The following is a 16613-nucleotide window of genomic DNA, read 5'->3' as shown; positions in this document are numbered from 1 at the left end:
ATTAAAAGTTAGTGAGAAGGAAATCCATGAAGAGAGATATCAAGCTGTGGAGCTGGATGACCACAGGAGACCAAGCCGCATCAGAGGCGCAGGAAAGTTGATGTTTTGGGTCTGGACCCTTCTTCAGAAAATTTCTGAAGAAGGGCCCAGACCCAAAACATCATCTTTCCTGATCCTCTGATGCTGCTTGGCCAGCTGGGTTCATCCAGCTCTACACCTTGTTATCTGAGATTCTCCAGCATCGGCAGTTCCTACTATCTCCGAAGGAAATCCTTGAACTTGTGTTCTTGTTGTTGTAAGAGAGGATAAAGAAGACAGTGGGTCCACTAGCTAGCTTGGGGAGGTGATGTGAACAGGTGAATTTGCAGCTGTATGATGAAGCTGGGATTTCCTTTGCTTTCTAAGTTGGCCCTGTGATGGTGAGCAGTTTTCACTGCTCCAAGGCAAGGAACTGAAATCGTATTAATTGTCCTGACCAGATAGAATGGTGGGCATTGCCAAATTAGTTTGCCATTGTATCCATTCAAATCTGTGTTTTTTGAAGCAGATACATAGTCTTAACAGGGGGAATGGGCAGAATGTAACAGTTACATAAATGACAGTAGTTGCACTCCAAACAACTCCATAAAAAATACGGTCATCAAGTTAAAGAATGGATCAAAATTGGAACTGATGTTTGTATAAATAAAAAATAGAACTCATTAAAAACAGTGAATTATGAATAATCATTTAAGCAGTGCAGTTAGTTACTTGTTTTCTTTGTCTTGTTTCATTTTCAGTGCACTAATCAGCAACAGTTGTGTGGCAGATCAGATCACTGTCTTGTGGAAATTTTTTACATTTTTGTTGTGTTCAAAATGTTTTCTGTAATCAATCTGTCTTGGGAGTGTTCCCAGACAATCTTGGGAAGAACCTTAAGTATGTAATAGCTTGCCCTATCTGCAAATCAATCAAAGTCTGGTTCTCATAGTTGACTTTAAGCAAATGCTAAGGGTGGAATCTTATAAGGCCCTAACGGATTTGGGCCACGGCAAGAAACATGGGAGAGTCATGCAGCAAGTCAAGTGAGACATCAGAAGAAACAAGTTGCCTTTTCCAAAGCGTTCAAGGCATTAGGACATGTTTCTCATTTGGGACGGGTGAGATGCCTATTAATAGGGATTATTATTACACTCATTAGCACTGAAACTCAAGTCATTAATATGCAGCTTCCTATTGTACCATGGGATAAATAAAAAACTCAATGCCAAGAATGCTCAACATGAAAGCTGTAGTGGGTACCCCGTGACTCCAGATTGCAGTTTGCTCCTTCAGACCTCCATCTTGGACAGCTGGCATTCACATCTCAGGGCACAATTTTGAGCAGCAATACTTGCAACCTACCATGACAGACCCTGGTATCAGCACATGCCAGGCTTTCTACACCATCATGGCGCAACTTTAATCCATTTACAGTACACTTCTGCACATCAATATTGCAATGTGGAGTGCACCAGCACGTCTTAATGCAATGCTGACACAATGCAGTAAATATCCAGACTAGGTTAAGTTGCAGTTCAGGGCTGCTCGCTTACCCACTCAGCAGCCACTCATCTTGTGTCTGCTCAGGTCATCTCTTTCCCTGCCTTGCCTTTTAGCACAGACACAATTTGGTCCTAGTTGTAGGTTGCCACCAGTTCATGGGGGTGGATCTGTCACTGCACATCACCACATGACATCAGTGCTACCTGCACAATGTGCTAGGAACTGCATGTGTGTCACCAAATGACCATATCTCAAAGTTGGTAGGATATAGTACTCAGTCATGTCAAGGGAAACACACATTCAGTCAGTGAGTCCCAGCACAGTAAGTCAAGACCAGCTTCCAATATCAGCTTGTGGGACTTGGGCGTAGTTAGGCATCTGCTTAGTGAGGAGAAGGTGAACAAGAAAACCCACTAGGCTCTGTTGAGAGAAACCTTTTATGAACTGCAACGGAAATTTGTCAAAATACAATTTCAGTCCTAAGAAACATACATACATTTCTAACTGGAGATGGTAGTGTTAGAACCCTCAGTGATTTTTCAATATTTTAGTTTTGAACAATTTTTGTCTGGATATGTGATCTGTGAGCTGAGAGCTGAAAAGTGACCTTTGGACTGTGAACAGCAGTTTGTGTTTAAAAAAAAACAAATAAACAAACAGTGATAATGGGAACTGCAGATGCTGGAGAATCCAAGATAACTAAGTGTGAAGCTGGATGAACACAATAGGCCAAGCAGCATCTCAGGGGCACAAAAGCTGACGTTTCAGGCCTAGACACTTCATCAGAAAGATCTCTCTGATGAAGGGTCTAGGCCCGAAATATCAGCTTTTGTGCTCCTGAGATGCTGCTTGGCCTGCTGTGTTCATCCATCTTCACACTTGGTTATCTTAAATAATCAAACAGTTATTTGTTTTTGAGGTCAGGCCTGAAAGTTAATTACATGTTGTTCTTGACTGAAGAACTCTGCAGACTTTGACTCTGGAGTGGCAGTATGCTTAACCAGATAGCTGATATTTGGCCTTTATTGAGGTCAGTACCTCATGATGAATTGGTGCCAGCAAGTTTGGGAGACCACGTGATGGTCAAGTAAAAGCCAGCTCTGAAATCACAGACAGTATATCTTACAGAACTTTCGACAACCCATCTTGTTCAGAAACAGCCTGTACACACTTCCTCACTTGTTCTGCAAAGCATAGATTTTATCACATGGCCCATGGTACAATGTATCCCTGCAGAATTGACATAATTAATGTAGAATCACTTGAACCAGTTCCACATTTTTTAGCCCTTTGCTCTTTTCTTCCCTATATTTCTGGTTAGGAGACCTGGGAGTAATTTTAACTTCAGCAGCATTAATGCCATGGGATCACATGGAATGCTGGTGTTACTCACTGCCTGATTTTATTCCGTGTAACTTTGAAAAGCAAATTGGAACAGTATAAAAGATACATTGTACCCAATCTTGTCAGTTTCTCAACAGGTAATTTAGGTTAAAACTGTCCTTTTGTGTCAGATTTAGCAACACTGTCTCTTTTATTGTTCCAAAGACCGTTTTCCCATGGGAGTCCCCTGTTGTTTCTGGTTTCTGGTTTCTGGAATAAGACAGACATCAATGGAGTGATCTGAGGCGGATTAACCTATGTGAGAAGTGATGTCTGCCTGGACTGACACTCTCACCGCCACGCACGCACACACACAGGTGTGAAGGAATTTATTTCACCCTCTCAGAACTGGTATCTGGTGTCGATTTCAATTCACGAGCTGTGCACTGGTAAACCTATGGCACTTTTACAGGATGGGACCAAAAAAGGTCAGGGTTTATAGATCGTGATATTCTTTTCTCCCATGCACAATGCTACTCCTATCATTAATTGGGAAAAAAAGAATCTGGTCTCTGAATGCTGAAGTCCTTTGTGACCATTAGCACTAGATTTAACAAATCAATACTCATTTTGAAGGCAGTAGTAATGATGCCTTTATTTTGAAGCAGTGCACTGAGTAACCCATATTTGACTCTCAATAAAAAGTGGCAGGGCAATGATTGGGAGATCAAGGATTTTCATTAAATCTCTGACTCTGGAGCTATTCATCTGCTCGGTATCCAAGGGCAATGCCTTTAAATAGGCACAGCAAAGTGCACGCAACAGTAGAATTATCAAACAGCATTGCTGAAATTGGACAGTGCTTCAAAAGCCTTAATTGGTTCTGCCATACAGCCGAGGAGTGCGTGCCAAACTGCTCTCATCTATTGCATGTTGCATAACCATGTTGCAAAAATCATTATAGAATGCCTGGGAACTGAAAAATGGGAATGGTGGCAAGTTGGAATTGGATCTAGATTGGCACTTTTAAAGGTCTGCAAAGTCACACTAACTCAGCAAAAATCTAGCCCAAGGTTTTTGCTCCATCACAGATAAGGGTCCAAAACCAGGCTTCAAAATATATCCAGCAATGTATCCAAGTTCATGAACACTTTACCAAGGGAAAAGGGCCTTTGGAAATTCATTGTCAATGCTTTCAATGACAACACTTTTGCATCTATTTGTCTCAATGGTAAATATTGTAGCCACTTTACATCTGATCAAGATGCCCAGAACCTCACACTTACCTGAAAAACCTACTTCATCTTCATGACTGCTCTGGCCATTTGAGCTTGTCACAGTGAATCTGAAAGTTGTGAACATATAACATTTTGGGAGCTGATTTCAGAGAAACAAAGGGAGTAAATGGTCGATGATTGCTGCTGTTCAGTAATGGAAGTTATTCAAGACAGACAAAACCACAGAGGTTGTGGTTAGCGATCAGGTTCTGACCTCTGTAGTATGGCTGTGGGAAGTGACTGTCATCAGATAAACATTGGGTAAACTTCTAACTTGATAAACAATCACAGGCTGAAGGCCACTTCATTCCCCAGGTGCCATTCATTATTGAAATTAATTTCATTTGGACTGTGACAGACCCTTGAATAGCTGAAGCCAACATGAGTCAACACAGATACATCATTCAAATGCTTAGAAGTTCATGTACTGTTACTATCCTGAATTGTTAATCATTCAGATAAGGGGTAAGGGTCAGCCAAAGTATAGAACACAGACCTAATGATGACATCCAAGTAACACCAATAGCTATTCAACATTGCTGCAGCATCTGCTATAGGTTCTGTGAATCTGTAGTGGAGCTCGCTTTTGAGTTTAAGCAAAATAACCAATAGATGCGGGAAAAAAATACAAAGAACTCCAGATGTTGGAAACCAGAAACAACAACATAAATTGCTGGAAAAGCTCAACAGGGCTTGCAGCACCTGTGAAGAGAAATCAGAGTTAATGTTTCAGGTTCAATGACCCTTTTTCAGTTCTCCTGTTCAGTTCAGTGCAAAACGCACTAATTATCATGTTGCTGTTAATGTACACGGAGCAGGCGGTAACCAATTTTCACATCTATTTTAAAAAAAACAGAAATTGCTGGAAAACCTCAGCAGGCCTGGGTGCTTGTTTGGAAAGGAAACAGTTAATATTTCAAGTCTAGTGACCCATCATCAGTTTCATCAAAGCATTCATTCTGCTTTCTCTCCACAGATGCTGCCAGACTTGCTGAGTTTCTATTTTTAAAATAGATGTGGAAGTTGGTTTGTAAGATGCTGGAGAAAGATACAAGAAGATGATTGGCACAGAGAGGCGGTGGGTGGGAAAGCTGTATATGAGGGTAAAAGGTCAGGAATTAGTTGGTCTGAGGAATGCTCCTTAAAAAATGAAAATATTGGAAGGTTGAAACTTGCTTTTTTTGTCTAGGCCACAGTGTCTGCTGATAAATGCTGAGCAGTGCAGGTCCAGAACCTCCACCTATCAACCTAAACATATACCTGCCTACATGTAAATGCCTTTTGCTTGCTTTCTTTTTTATTCATTCAGGGATGTAGATGTTACTGGTTGGGCCAGCATTTATTCCCGATATCTAGATGCCCTTGAAATGGTTGCGGCTCCCAAGAACCTTCTCAAAAGCAAGTTAGGAATGGGCATTAAATATCGGTTCAGCCAATGATGGCCTCATCCCATGACTGAACAAAAAAAAGTGTTAGGCCATTTGTTTACATGTATGAAAGAGCTAACATTTGCTGTAGATGGACATCCGAGATGTTGTAAAGCTGCCTTTGTCAACATAATGACAGCCAGATCAGGTGAAGAGCAATATTTCACAAATTGGTCCAATTGTTCCCCATTGTTAATTCATAGAACATAGAACATAGAACAATACAGCACAAAACAGGCCCTTCGGCCCTCAATGTTGCGCCGACTTGTGAACTAATCTAAGCCCAATTATTGTTAATTCAATCAGGCAGATTGAAGAATAGTTTCTACCCCTTGCTCCATAGACATTATTTCTTTGAAGATTGCAAGTAAGCAACCATCACTGCATTCTGTATAATGAGCGTGTACTTCAAAATGTTCCCAGTGTCACAAATACAAAGTTTGAAAGATTGTTATAACTTGTCACAGTCTCTTCAACTTTGGGTAAAGTGGCAGAATGAAGAGGGTAATGCGACATGCTCTAAAAGCTGCCTATCATGAACATTCAGCAGCTTATCTGTCAAAAATTAGAGAGGGGCTCAAGGTATTTCACTGGGAAGAAGGTGCAGAATGTTTACTCCTGTTGACAATGCCAAGAGCATCTGTAGTGATTGTGGGTAAACATTTAGTGTTTAAGTCTCACAGTGTACTGTTTGGAATGAGAGATTTTATAAACAGTTATGCTCTAAACTTTCTATTTAAGTTCAAGTTAGAATGGATTTGGGGGGTCTAAAAATGAGCTGTTTGGCATTTCTACTTATATACCAGGCTCATGTGATTCACATTGTTGTGGAGATATACTTTGAAAAGACTATGAGACAAGGAGCTGTTTGATGTGAAAAATAACGTGGGCAGTGAATTTCCCCACAGCATCATCTGCTCCTAAGGTGCCATTATTTCTCTTCCAGCTAATGTTAAATGATGGAGGGGAGATTCTTTGAGGAAATACTTTACCCTAAAATGCAAATCACACATGTTCATTGATGTCAGCTGCAAATTTTATGTATTTGCCAAAGTTTGTATCCTTTTTAATTAGCTAATCATGCATGGATAGAAATTGGATACTTGTCTTCTTGGCATAGAATTGGGCCCAAAAGGGCCAATTTCACACTGCATGTTTCATGCAGCCAGGATGCCTAAAAAATATCAAGTAATTTTTCAGGCATCTTTGTCAGTTACCTCATATAGGTCTTAGGCCTTTTGTACATGTTACAAAGCAGAGCAGTCTGGCACTTGTTTTAGGGCCCATTTCAAGGATGGGGCCAAATTGTATTGAATTGAAATAACTACCATGTAGTTTGCTGATGGCAAATGTTTGGGAACAGGTGGAAAATTGATAATTGTCTTTACAAAAGTGTAGATGAAAGTTCAAATTAGTGCAGAATATGATTGGGGTGGAGGGGTACAGTATTATGGGGTTAGACAATATCTGTGAAGGATTATATGAAAGGCATGAAATTCATCTCGGCGCCAAATATGGAATTGTACACAATCATGTTCTGCCTGAGATGGAAACCAGAATTGATATCCCAAAGAGTGTAATTCCTGTGGGAACTCTCCTGACCATCAGCTGGAACTTTGGCCAAAACTCTTTCAAAAATACAAATGCCACTTTTTGTCACTTCTTTGGAATTTTAATAGGGTTTCTGTCAAAGTTATGACATACAAACAGCAGAACCTGTAGAGCATACATTTGCCTGCACATTGTCAGCTGAGGCTGTACAGAAATGGTTTTCACTTTACTGATTTGAAACTACCCAAAGGTCTGGCTCATCTAGGCCTTGGGAGTCTGACAGTACTTATTGGAAGCAACTCATCTCCCAGTTGCATCAATTAATGGAGTACCAGGTTCCAGGATGTTATTTGTATCAATAACCTTGGAGCTTTGTCATATTTATGACATGGTATTCAGCTGGCGTGAGAGTATCTTTCACGTTTTGTTTCGCTTCATATCATGCTAAGTTGTTTTTAATTGAGGAACTAAAATGAAGGACAAGGCTCAATAACAGGACATCATCAAGGTTGAATGAGGTAAGTCAGGAACATCATACTTAGTTATGTTAAGCTGGAGACTCAAAACTCTGAAGATTATTAGAGGAAACTTTAAACAGCTATTAAATAGACATATGGATGATAGTATAATGTAGGGGTGGAGGTTAGACAGACTTTAGGTTTAGGGTAAAACTTTGACACAACATCATAGGCCAAATGGCCTGTACTGTTCTGTACTGTTCTTTGTTCTATGTAAACAAAGACTGTGAGAGATAAGGAGTTCTGCAATTTACCTACACATGGGCAATTTTACATGATCACATTCCCACACTTTGTGCGCAATTTGCACATTCTCCTCGTGTCTGAGTGGATTTCCTTCTGGTGCTCCAGTTTCTTCCCACAGTCTAAAGATGTGCAGGGTAGTTGGATTGGTCATCCCAAATTGTCCATACGGCCCTGGAATGTGCAGGCTAGCTGAATTAGCCATGGTAAATACAGGGTTACAGGGGTAGAGCAAGGGAGAGGGTGTGGGAATTATGCACTTCGGAGGGTCAGTGTGACTTGATGGACCAAATGGTCTGTTTCCACAATGTAGGGATTCTGTGATTCTATGATTCCACTCACCATGAAAGCATATTGGTAATCTGTCCGTGTATTTCCCACCACTCTGTCCAGAGATGCTTATGAAATCTTGGTGAGCATTTTCCTCAATTCATGATATTGAGCCACTGAGCAGAATCTTGTTGTGGTATCAGGGGAGCAGGAAAGAGACCTGGTATTGCCTCTTTTTTGGGCATGCCAAGCCGGCAGCAGTATGGCCATGATGTGTACCCCCCAGTATCTAAACCAACTAGGGTAGAACAGAGAGGACAGGGGTGGGGAATTCACAGCAGCAAAGGCAGGACACTGGGTCACAGTGAGACATCTTTTCTGATATCAAGTCCCTTGATCAGACACTTTTAAAATACATTCAGCTCTGTTACCTACCCCCAAGTCCAACCAGGAGCTGACAGTTTCATTACACTGTTGGATACCACATTTGCATGCTAGTCTACCTCCAGATTGGTTAACATTACTGACGGTGGGATGAAGCACTTATGAGGCCATTAATTTGCCAGTTAATAGCCCCAATTGGCAGCAGAAAGGTTGGCCATGGACCTTCCTGTGCCAAACATGGTTCTGGCAGAGTTTCGGAGAAGGTAGGGGTTAGTAACAGAAACATCCCAATACTCCATCTGCCTGTACACTTGCCATTTGAAAGTTTCACTCGTAGAGACATACAGTCATAGAAGGAGATCATGTGACCAATATCATATTTAAAGAGGGATATGCTTGCATAGAAGGAAGGAAGATAAAGGCTCTCTATTTTACCTGGCTCCTGCAAAATGAGGGCTGTCCTATAATGAGAGGTTAAGTAAATTAGACCCCTATAAATTTACAAGTGAGGCTGAAGGGGTGGACCATCACTCTACCTCCACTGCTCTGTGGATCACAAAACAAAATAGAAATGCTCTTTCCAGTTACTAAGATGGTCAACTAAATACCTTATCTGCATCAAGTTTTCAACAAAAAGACCTATCAGGACTGTCCAGGTTTATTAATGAACACAACTATTTTGTCCATAAGGTTGTTCTTGAAGGCATAAAGATAAAGCATAAGATGTTCCAAAGTCCATTATTCTGATATTCCGGTCAGTGAAATCACTAATCATATACCGTTTTCTTTGAAGTCTTTCAGGCATGGCTTGCTCTGGAAATAAAATCTTGATAAGTTCTTCAAATCAGTCTTTTAGAAAAACAAGTAAGATCAATCCTGAACTGGTGAAGAGGGTTTTGTTTTCAGAAATGGGAAAGATCAGCTGGGTAGCATGATCACCGCAACTCAGCTTGTTCTTTGCAGGTTTTCCTCCAAATGCACCAGATAAAACTAGAACCTCTCCATACCAATTATTATTCAAAACAGATCCAGTAGCAAATACATCAAAATAAGCTGTAATGGGAAGCCTTGTTAAACAAAAACATCTCCCATGTCCACAGTGAACTTGCAACAGCTTCTTTGAAAGAAACCACTCCAAGTCGGCCCATGTCACTTGAATTAGTTGCTTTCTCCATGACCCTTGAAAACTTGGGTCCTCTAAGCAATATTAAATATAAAGAACCTTCTTAACAATATTCTCTGGAGTTTAGAAGACTCAAAGTTGACCTCAGTGAAACTTAAAAGTTTCTGAAGGGACTTGCTATATCAAACACTGAGAGGTTTATGCTTGATGGGAAATCTAAAACATGGGGCACAGTCCCAGGAGGCTCCAGATCAACCATAATGGATGGTTCAATGTTGGGTGATCAGCCATGATCATATTGAATGGCAGAGCGGGTTTGAATGGCCTACCCCTAATCCCACTTTCTGTATTTCAATGATAACATTGAATAGTGGAACAGACCTGTTGGTTGCATGGTCTGCTCATATTCCTATGCCTTGTGTTGTTGATGTCAAGCTCACTTTTGGAAGGCCATTCAGTCAGACACATTTCCCTGCCATATAGCTTTGCAAGTTTAAGTTCTTCAAGTGTCTATCCAATTTTCTTTTGAAGTCATTGTTTGTCTCTTTTCGTGTCACTGCCACAGGGACACATTTCTGTTTACCCTGGATGGAGGAGGCTGTCGTCTCTCTGCCTAATAAGTGCAATACACATATCATGCAGTCAGTGCTATACTGCTGAGAATCCTGAATAATGTCAGTGATTCTCTGAGTGGAACTTGAACCATTTGCAGAAAAACATTGCTCAGAGTTGATCACCTCTTACACGATGAGAAGGAACAAATCATGAGTGAGTTGACCAATTGGCAGAAAGTGCTAGCATGTCCCCTGCTAGATCACAGTTGAAGAGTAGTGTTTAGCAAGAACCGGCTGAGTAAGGCATTCATTTTTGGAAAGCAGTAACTGGAATGAAGGATTTAGGGTAAAAAATAACTGCAGAATATTCAGTAAAAATGGAAGAAAAGTGAAAATCGGGCATAATGTTGGCATGAATTATAATGATTTATTATAACTTTTGAAACAACTTGACACTTACTGTAAAAACTCATTGCTCATTTCCCTGAGGAAGGCCTGCTTCCTGTTTCACACTTCATCAGTGTGATAATTCCAGAGGCAGCATCAGTAAAGGGTCTTTGGCAGTTTAGCATATAGTATTTAAATTCTTTATCTTGTGAGCAAAACATCTGTACAGCTTTTGACATTTTATTACTATTTTAGCAGAATTACATGTGTATTGTAGCTGGAACTTTGATTTATTTAGACTGCCAATTTGCCAATAGCCGCTCAGAAGGACACACTTAATGTTTGGTTTATGTCTTGTGAATACACTAAATGTTCTATATGTTTTTAATCATTCAATGTTGGAGGTTTTATAGAAAAGGAATGATAAATTGGTGCTGCAGTGTTGGCTGTGTTCCTATAATCACTTAATGAAAATATTTATAGAATGGTGTAGCACAGTAACAGCCACAATGTTTCGATTTTGAGGCTTCGTTAAAAGCACCACACATGTGACTAGCCTGACCCAGAGGCTGGACCAATGAACTTCAAAGTGCTTACTGAACTAGGCCTAATTATACCAGGGATGTGAGTGTTGGGAAAAAAAAACCATTTGCCAATCTGGTCATCTACCTCCATAATTTCCTTGGTTGTTTTAGTACAACAAATCAGTAAATGAGCTGCTTGCAAATAGGTTTACACAGCTGTGTAAAGCAACACACAGTGGAAAATATCAGGGCCAGTGTCAGCACGGAGAACTGCCAAATACGGATCAGCTTCAGCAAAGTTGGCCTTCCTTACTCTGATCCAGTGTGTTGTAATCTGACATTAGAAGGAAATTTCCTGTTGTACCAATGTTCAATTTCTACTTCCACCTTATTAAAGTTAAGAAATTCAAGTCCTGTAATTACAGTGGGGACCAGGCAACCATGCATGAAATAAATTCATCTGAAAATCCTCTCTCTGCTGTATTAGAGGAAGCTTAAATCCATTTTGAGCTAATGCTGCTACTTAAAAATAGGGGCAGGGAGAGGAATTTCAGATGATCAACGTAAGTATTTACACTTGAGTATCCCATTGTGTTATTTCGAGATGGTAGATTGAAATATGAAATATTACCCTGCAAGTATCATTCCGTTAAACTTAAAAATTAGGGATCAAATGCTCTTCTATATAAGTTACATATTATTCATGGAAATCTTCGTAAAAGTGTTATTTCATTAACAGATACAGTTTTGTTGAATCCATGTTCTTTTAGCATTCTTTTTATTTGTTAATTTCTTAGTCAGACACTGAGTAACTCTTTCAAGTCAGACTCTCCACCATGTCAGTGAAGGCACCAATACCGAGTCGTCAATCAAAAAATACTTCAAAACTCATCACCCATAGCAGGATGACTCAAAAAGGCAACTCAGCACCACCTTCTCAAGGGTAGCTAGGGATGGGCAAGAAATGCTGGCCAGCCGGCAACACTGAAATCCCACAAAAAAAATTTTAAAAGTGGAATATGAAACTTAGTAAAATCCTTCAATTTAAATGGGCATTGATTGTGGACCTGAAACTTTATTTCGTATAAGCCTTCACACAGAAAGAAACACAGAATATTACTATTAATGTTTAAGAAAATGTTTGAACCACAGAAAAATAAATGGAATTGCACAACACCTTCTTATAATAATGTAATGTCTCAAGTGTTTCATACATATTTTGAGTGTCGTTGGAAAATGAAATCAGGCATCCCCTAAAACTGAAATGCACCGGAAAGAGTGGGTGGTGGAAAGGTGGAGATGTGGTTTCACTGACTGGTGGAAGGGGAAGTTGGATAATATAAGGCAAAACCCAGAAATCTTGGCAATTAAAAAAAATGAGTGAGACAAAAGACAAGATGCAGCTGGGGATTAGTATCATTATGAGTGGTTATGCAGTGTAATATAAATACATATGTGCATATAACCATTGATAATGGGAACTGCAGATGCTCGAGAATCCAAGATAATAAAATGTGAGGCTGGATGAACACAGCAGGCCAAGCAGCATCTCAGGAGCACAAAAGCTGACGTTTCGGGCCTAGACCCTTCATCAGAGAGGGGGATGGGGTGAGGGTTCTGGAATAAATAGGGAGAGTGGGGGAGGCGGACCGAAGATGGAGAGAAAAGAAGATAGGTGGAGAGGAGAGTATAGGTGGGGAGGTAGGGAGGGGATAGGTCAGTCCAGGGAAGACGGACAGGTCAAGGAGGTGGGATGAGGTTAGTAGGTATGAGATGGGGGTGCGGCTTGAGGTGGGAGGAAGGGATGGGTGAGAGGAAGAACAGGTTAGGGAGGCAGAGACAGGCTGGGCTGGTTGTGTGGTGCAGTGGGGGAGGGGACAAACTGGGCTGGTTTTGGGATGCGGTGGGGGAAGGGGAGATTTTAAAGCTGGTGAAGTCCACATTGATACCATTGGGCTGCAGGGTTACCAAGCGGAATATGAGTTGCTGTTCCTGCGAACTTCGGATGGCATCATTGTGGCACTGCAGGAGGCCCATGGACATGTCATCTAAAGAATGGGAGGGGGAGTTGAAATGGTTCGCGACTGGGAGGTGCAGTTGTCTATTGCGAACCGAGCGGAGGTGTTCTGCAAAGCGGTCCCCAAGCCTCCGTGGGGTTTCCCCAATGAACCCTGCAGCCCAATGGTATCAATGTGGACTTCACCAGCTTCGAAATCTCCCCTTCCCCCACCAAATCCCTAAACCAGCCCAGTTCGTCCCCTCCCCCCACTGCATCACACAACCAGCCCAGCTCTTCCCCTCCACCCACTGCATCCCAAAACCAGTCCAGCCTTTCTCTGCCTCCCTAACCTGTTCTTCCTCTCACCCATTCCTTCCTCCCACCCCCAGCCGCACCTCCATCTCCTACTTACTAACCTCATCCCACCTCCTTGACCTGTCCGTCTTCCCTGGACTGACTTATCCCCTCTCTACCTCCCCACCTATACTCTCCTCTGCACCTATCTTCTTTTCTCTCCATCTTCGGTCCGCCTCCCCATCTCTCCCTATTTATTCCAGAACCCTCACCCCATCCCCCTCTCTGATGAAGGGTCTAGGCCCGAAACGTCAGCTTTTGTGCTCCTGAGATGCTGCTGGGCCTGCTGTGTTCATCCAGCCTCACATTTTATTTACTGTGCATATAACCATATTTGGTTCAATGTTCAAAGTTCTATGTTGCAACCCTGTCATCTGATTCTATAAGGAATATGGTATTAGGCAAAAACAACCCAACAGTGATTCTTAACTCACAGACAGATCTACACTATTTTATAGTCTGGAACACAAATATGTGTATTTTTCAATAAAGCAGAACAGTAGACTATGCAAAGCCATTATATTCCCACCCAAAATCTGATGAAATGTCAATGGTGCTTTAAAGCAGGCATTACTTTTATTAGCTTCAGAGCAATTTACTGGTTGGTGAATAGTTTTCCTTCACCTTTCCCCCATCCCTTTCACCTGAGTTTTTAAGATAATCAACTTCCTCTGCTGACTGCAATAATCAAAATGGTATGGCACTGGACATTTGTAGCTTTTTCCACAGTGGTTCCATGCTCAGAAACTACGACTACCCATAATTTGCTACAAATTAACAGTAAGTTACTTTGATTAGATCTAAATCAAAAAGATGATACTGCTGGTCTGCGAGTGAAGAGAAAATCACACAATCTGGCAAACCATTAAGCCAACCTTAAACATAACCACTTATGATTAAAACCAATTATTTTATGAGAATTTTGATACTTTATCTCTACAGTTGCCCATTTAAGCTTTCATCATCAGTTATCTGGATGCTCATTTGAAAAGAGCGAGGTCTCACACTGTTAAATGCTTCTAATAGAGCTTGCTGTGTCACCATTAACTCCACATATCTGCTAATTTTATTAGCAGGGCTCATTCCTTTTCAATCACGGATTGTCACAATGTGACCTTCCAGTCTTTTAAGCTAAGTTTTTTAAACAGCTTTGTCTCTTTTATTCTCTCACCTAATTTCTTTCTTTCCTACTATTTTGAAGCTGTTGCCTCTGTGCTGGAGCAGAATTCCAGATTCAGGCACTTTTTGTTACCCCATCCAGGTGAGCAATGTTTCAATCTTTACCTTTAAATGTATGCTATACCTCAAGGTTCATCACACCTTGGTCAAGATTCTGTCCTCACCTGACACTGGATCACAGAGCAGTGGCCATATCACCTGGTAAGGTGATATGGTCTTTCTTTCTAACTCATGGGTGCTCAGGTCAACATCAGCCCCTTAATGCCACCCTGGTAGAGGTCACCAACCTTGGCATCGTTTGGACAAAAGAGATACTTGTCATGACAAACCCAGAAAGTGCTGGAGAAAGTCAGAGATATGGCAGCAGCTGTGGAGAAAGAAACAGAGTTAACATCGCAAGTCCAAGATGACTCTTCTTCAGAATTGAAAGCGGTTGGAAAATACTGTTATTTATACATTTGACAGAGGCAGAGGAAAAGCTGGGGGAAACAGATGGTGTGAAGCCCAATGCAAAGAAAACAAAAGGGTTGCTCATTGGAGTGAAAGAGGAAGAGAAATAGATATGTAAAAAGGAGTGTAAATTAAGCTCTGGAAGGGTCAGAATGAGCCGTCTCATCTGAGAGCAAAGTAAACAAGATACACCCATGGCGGGGGGTGGGGGGGCGGGGGGGCGGCAGGAGAAGAGGTGGGAACATGGTGAGAGAAAGGGAGGACAGATATCATGAAGTAAGGGTCTGAAGTTGTGAAATTCAATTTTGATTCTGAGAGGTTGCGAAGTGCCAAAACAGAAAATGAGATTAGAAAATGTTCCTTGAACTTGCTTTGTGCTTGGTTTGCCAACTTTAAACGCACTTAAGTCATCATTGGACAAGCATATGGTTGTGCATGGAATAGTCTAGGTTAGATGGGCTTCAGATTGGTATGACAGGCTGGCACAACATTGAAGGCCGAAGGGCCTGTACTGTGCTATAATGTTCTATGTTCTATGTTCTATGGTTGGTACATTGTTGAAAGCCAAGGACAGAATTATTGAATCAGAACAAGGTGGTTCATTGAAGTGGTAAGCAACTGAAAGGTTGGGATTGTTCTTTCAGATGGAGCTGAAATGTTCTGCAAAGTGATCACACAGTCAGCGTTTGGTTTTGCCAATGTAAAGGTGACCATACTGAGAGCAGTAAACTCAGTAAACTAGAGGTCCTGCCCTGGTCTATATGGGTCAGCCTTTCAGGGGATAAATCATCAAATCTATTGGGAGATGTTGGCATTTAAAGATAGTCAAGGACATTACATTTATGCATTAGAGATTGTGAATGAATTTTTATATGGTGCAGGTATGCCTGTAGACAATCAAGTTGCTGAATGTTTACTACAGTGAGGCTTTCTTGCAGTAAGGCAGGCTAAATTGAATTACGCACACTGATAGAGTAAACGTAAATTTGTAACATCTGCAGGATTTTCAGGACGGTTGAAAGGCAATCTATGTGAGTACTAAAATTGGTGTTACTTCTCTTTACACCTGATTAATCGCACTGCATCTCTGGTGATCTGATTCAAATTGACAAGATGGATTCAACTTTATTTGGATCTTTATGTAGTCATTGGAATATGGATTGTCTGGCACATAACTGCCTGGAGTGAGGAACATAAAAGAAGTTGCCAAAGTTCAGGTACAGCAAAATGTGGCAGGAGATATACGTCGACAATGAATGTGGACATGGGCCACTTAGGCAAAAGGACCAGTTTGTATTCTGCATTTTTTGTGAAGTTTTTTTTATCTGGGAACAGAATGATACCCTTTAAAACTGATACAGGTATCACCAAGTGAAAAAGCCAAAAACTGTTAAATATTCCTCATACCATCAATATGTGAGACAAGTGAAAAAGAAAGAGGGGTCAGTAGGAGATTAGCAACTGCAGTGACAGATTAATCTCCAATATTTCAAAGATAACAGTTACTTTGTCGTGGAATCTCATCA

The sequence above is a fragment of the Stegostoma tigrinum genome, chromosome 12, assembly GCF_030684315.1.
Source record: "Stegostoma tigrinum isolate sSteTig4 chromosome 12, sSteTig4.hap1, whole genome shotgun sequence".
Classification (NCBI taxonomy): domain Eukaryota; kingdom Metazoa; phylum Chordata; class Chondrichthyes; order Orectolobiformes; family Stegostomatidae; genus Stegostoma; species Stegostoma tigrinum.
Note: the sequence above shows the minus strand (reverse complement) of the source record.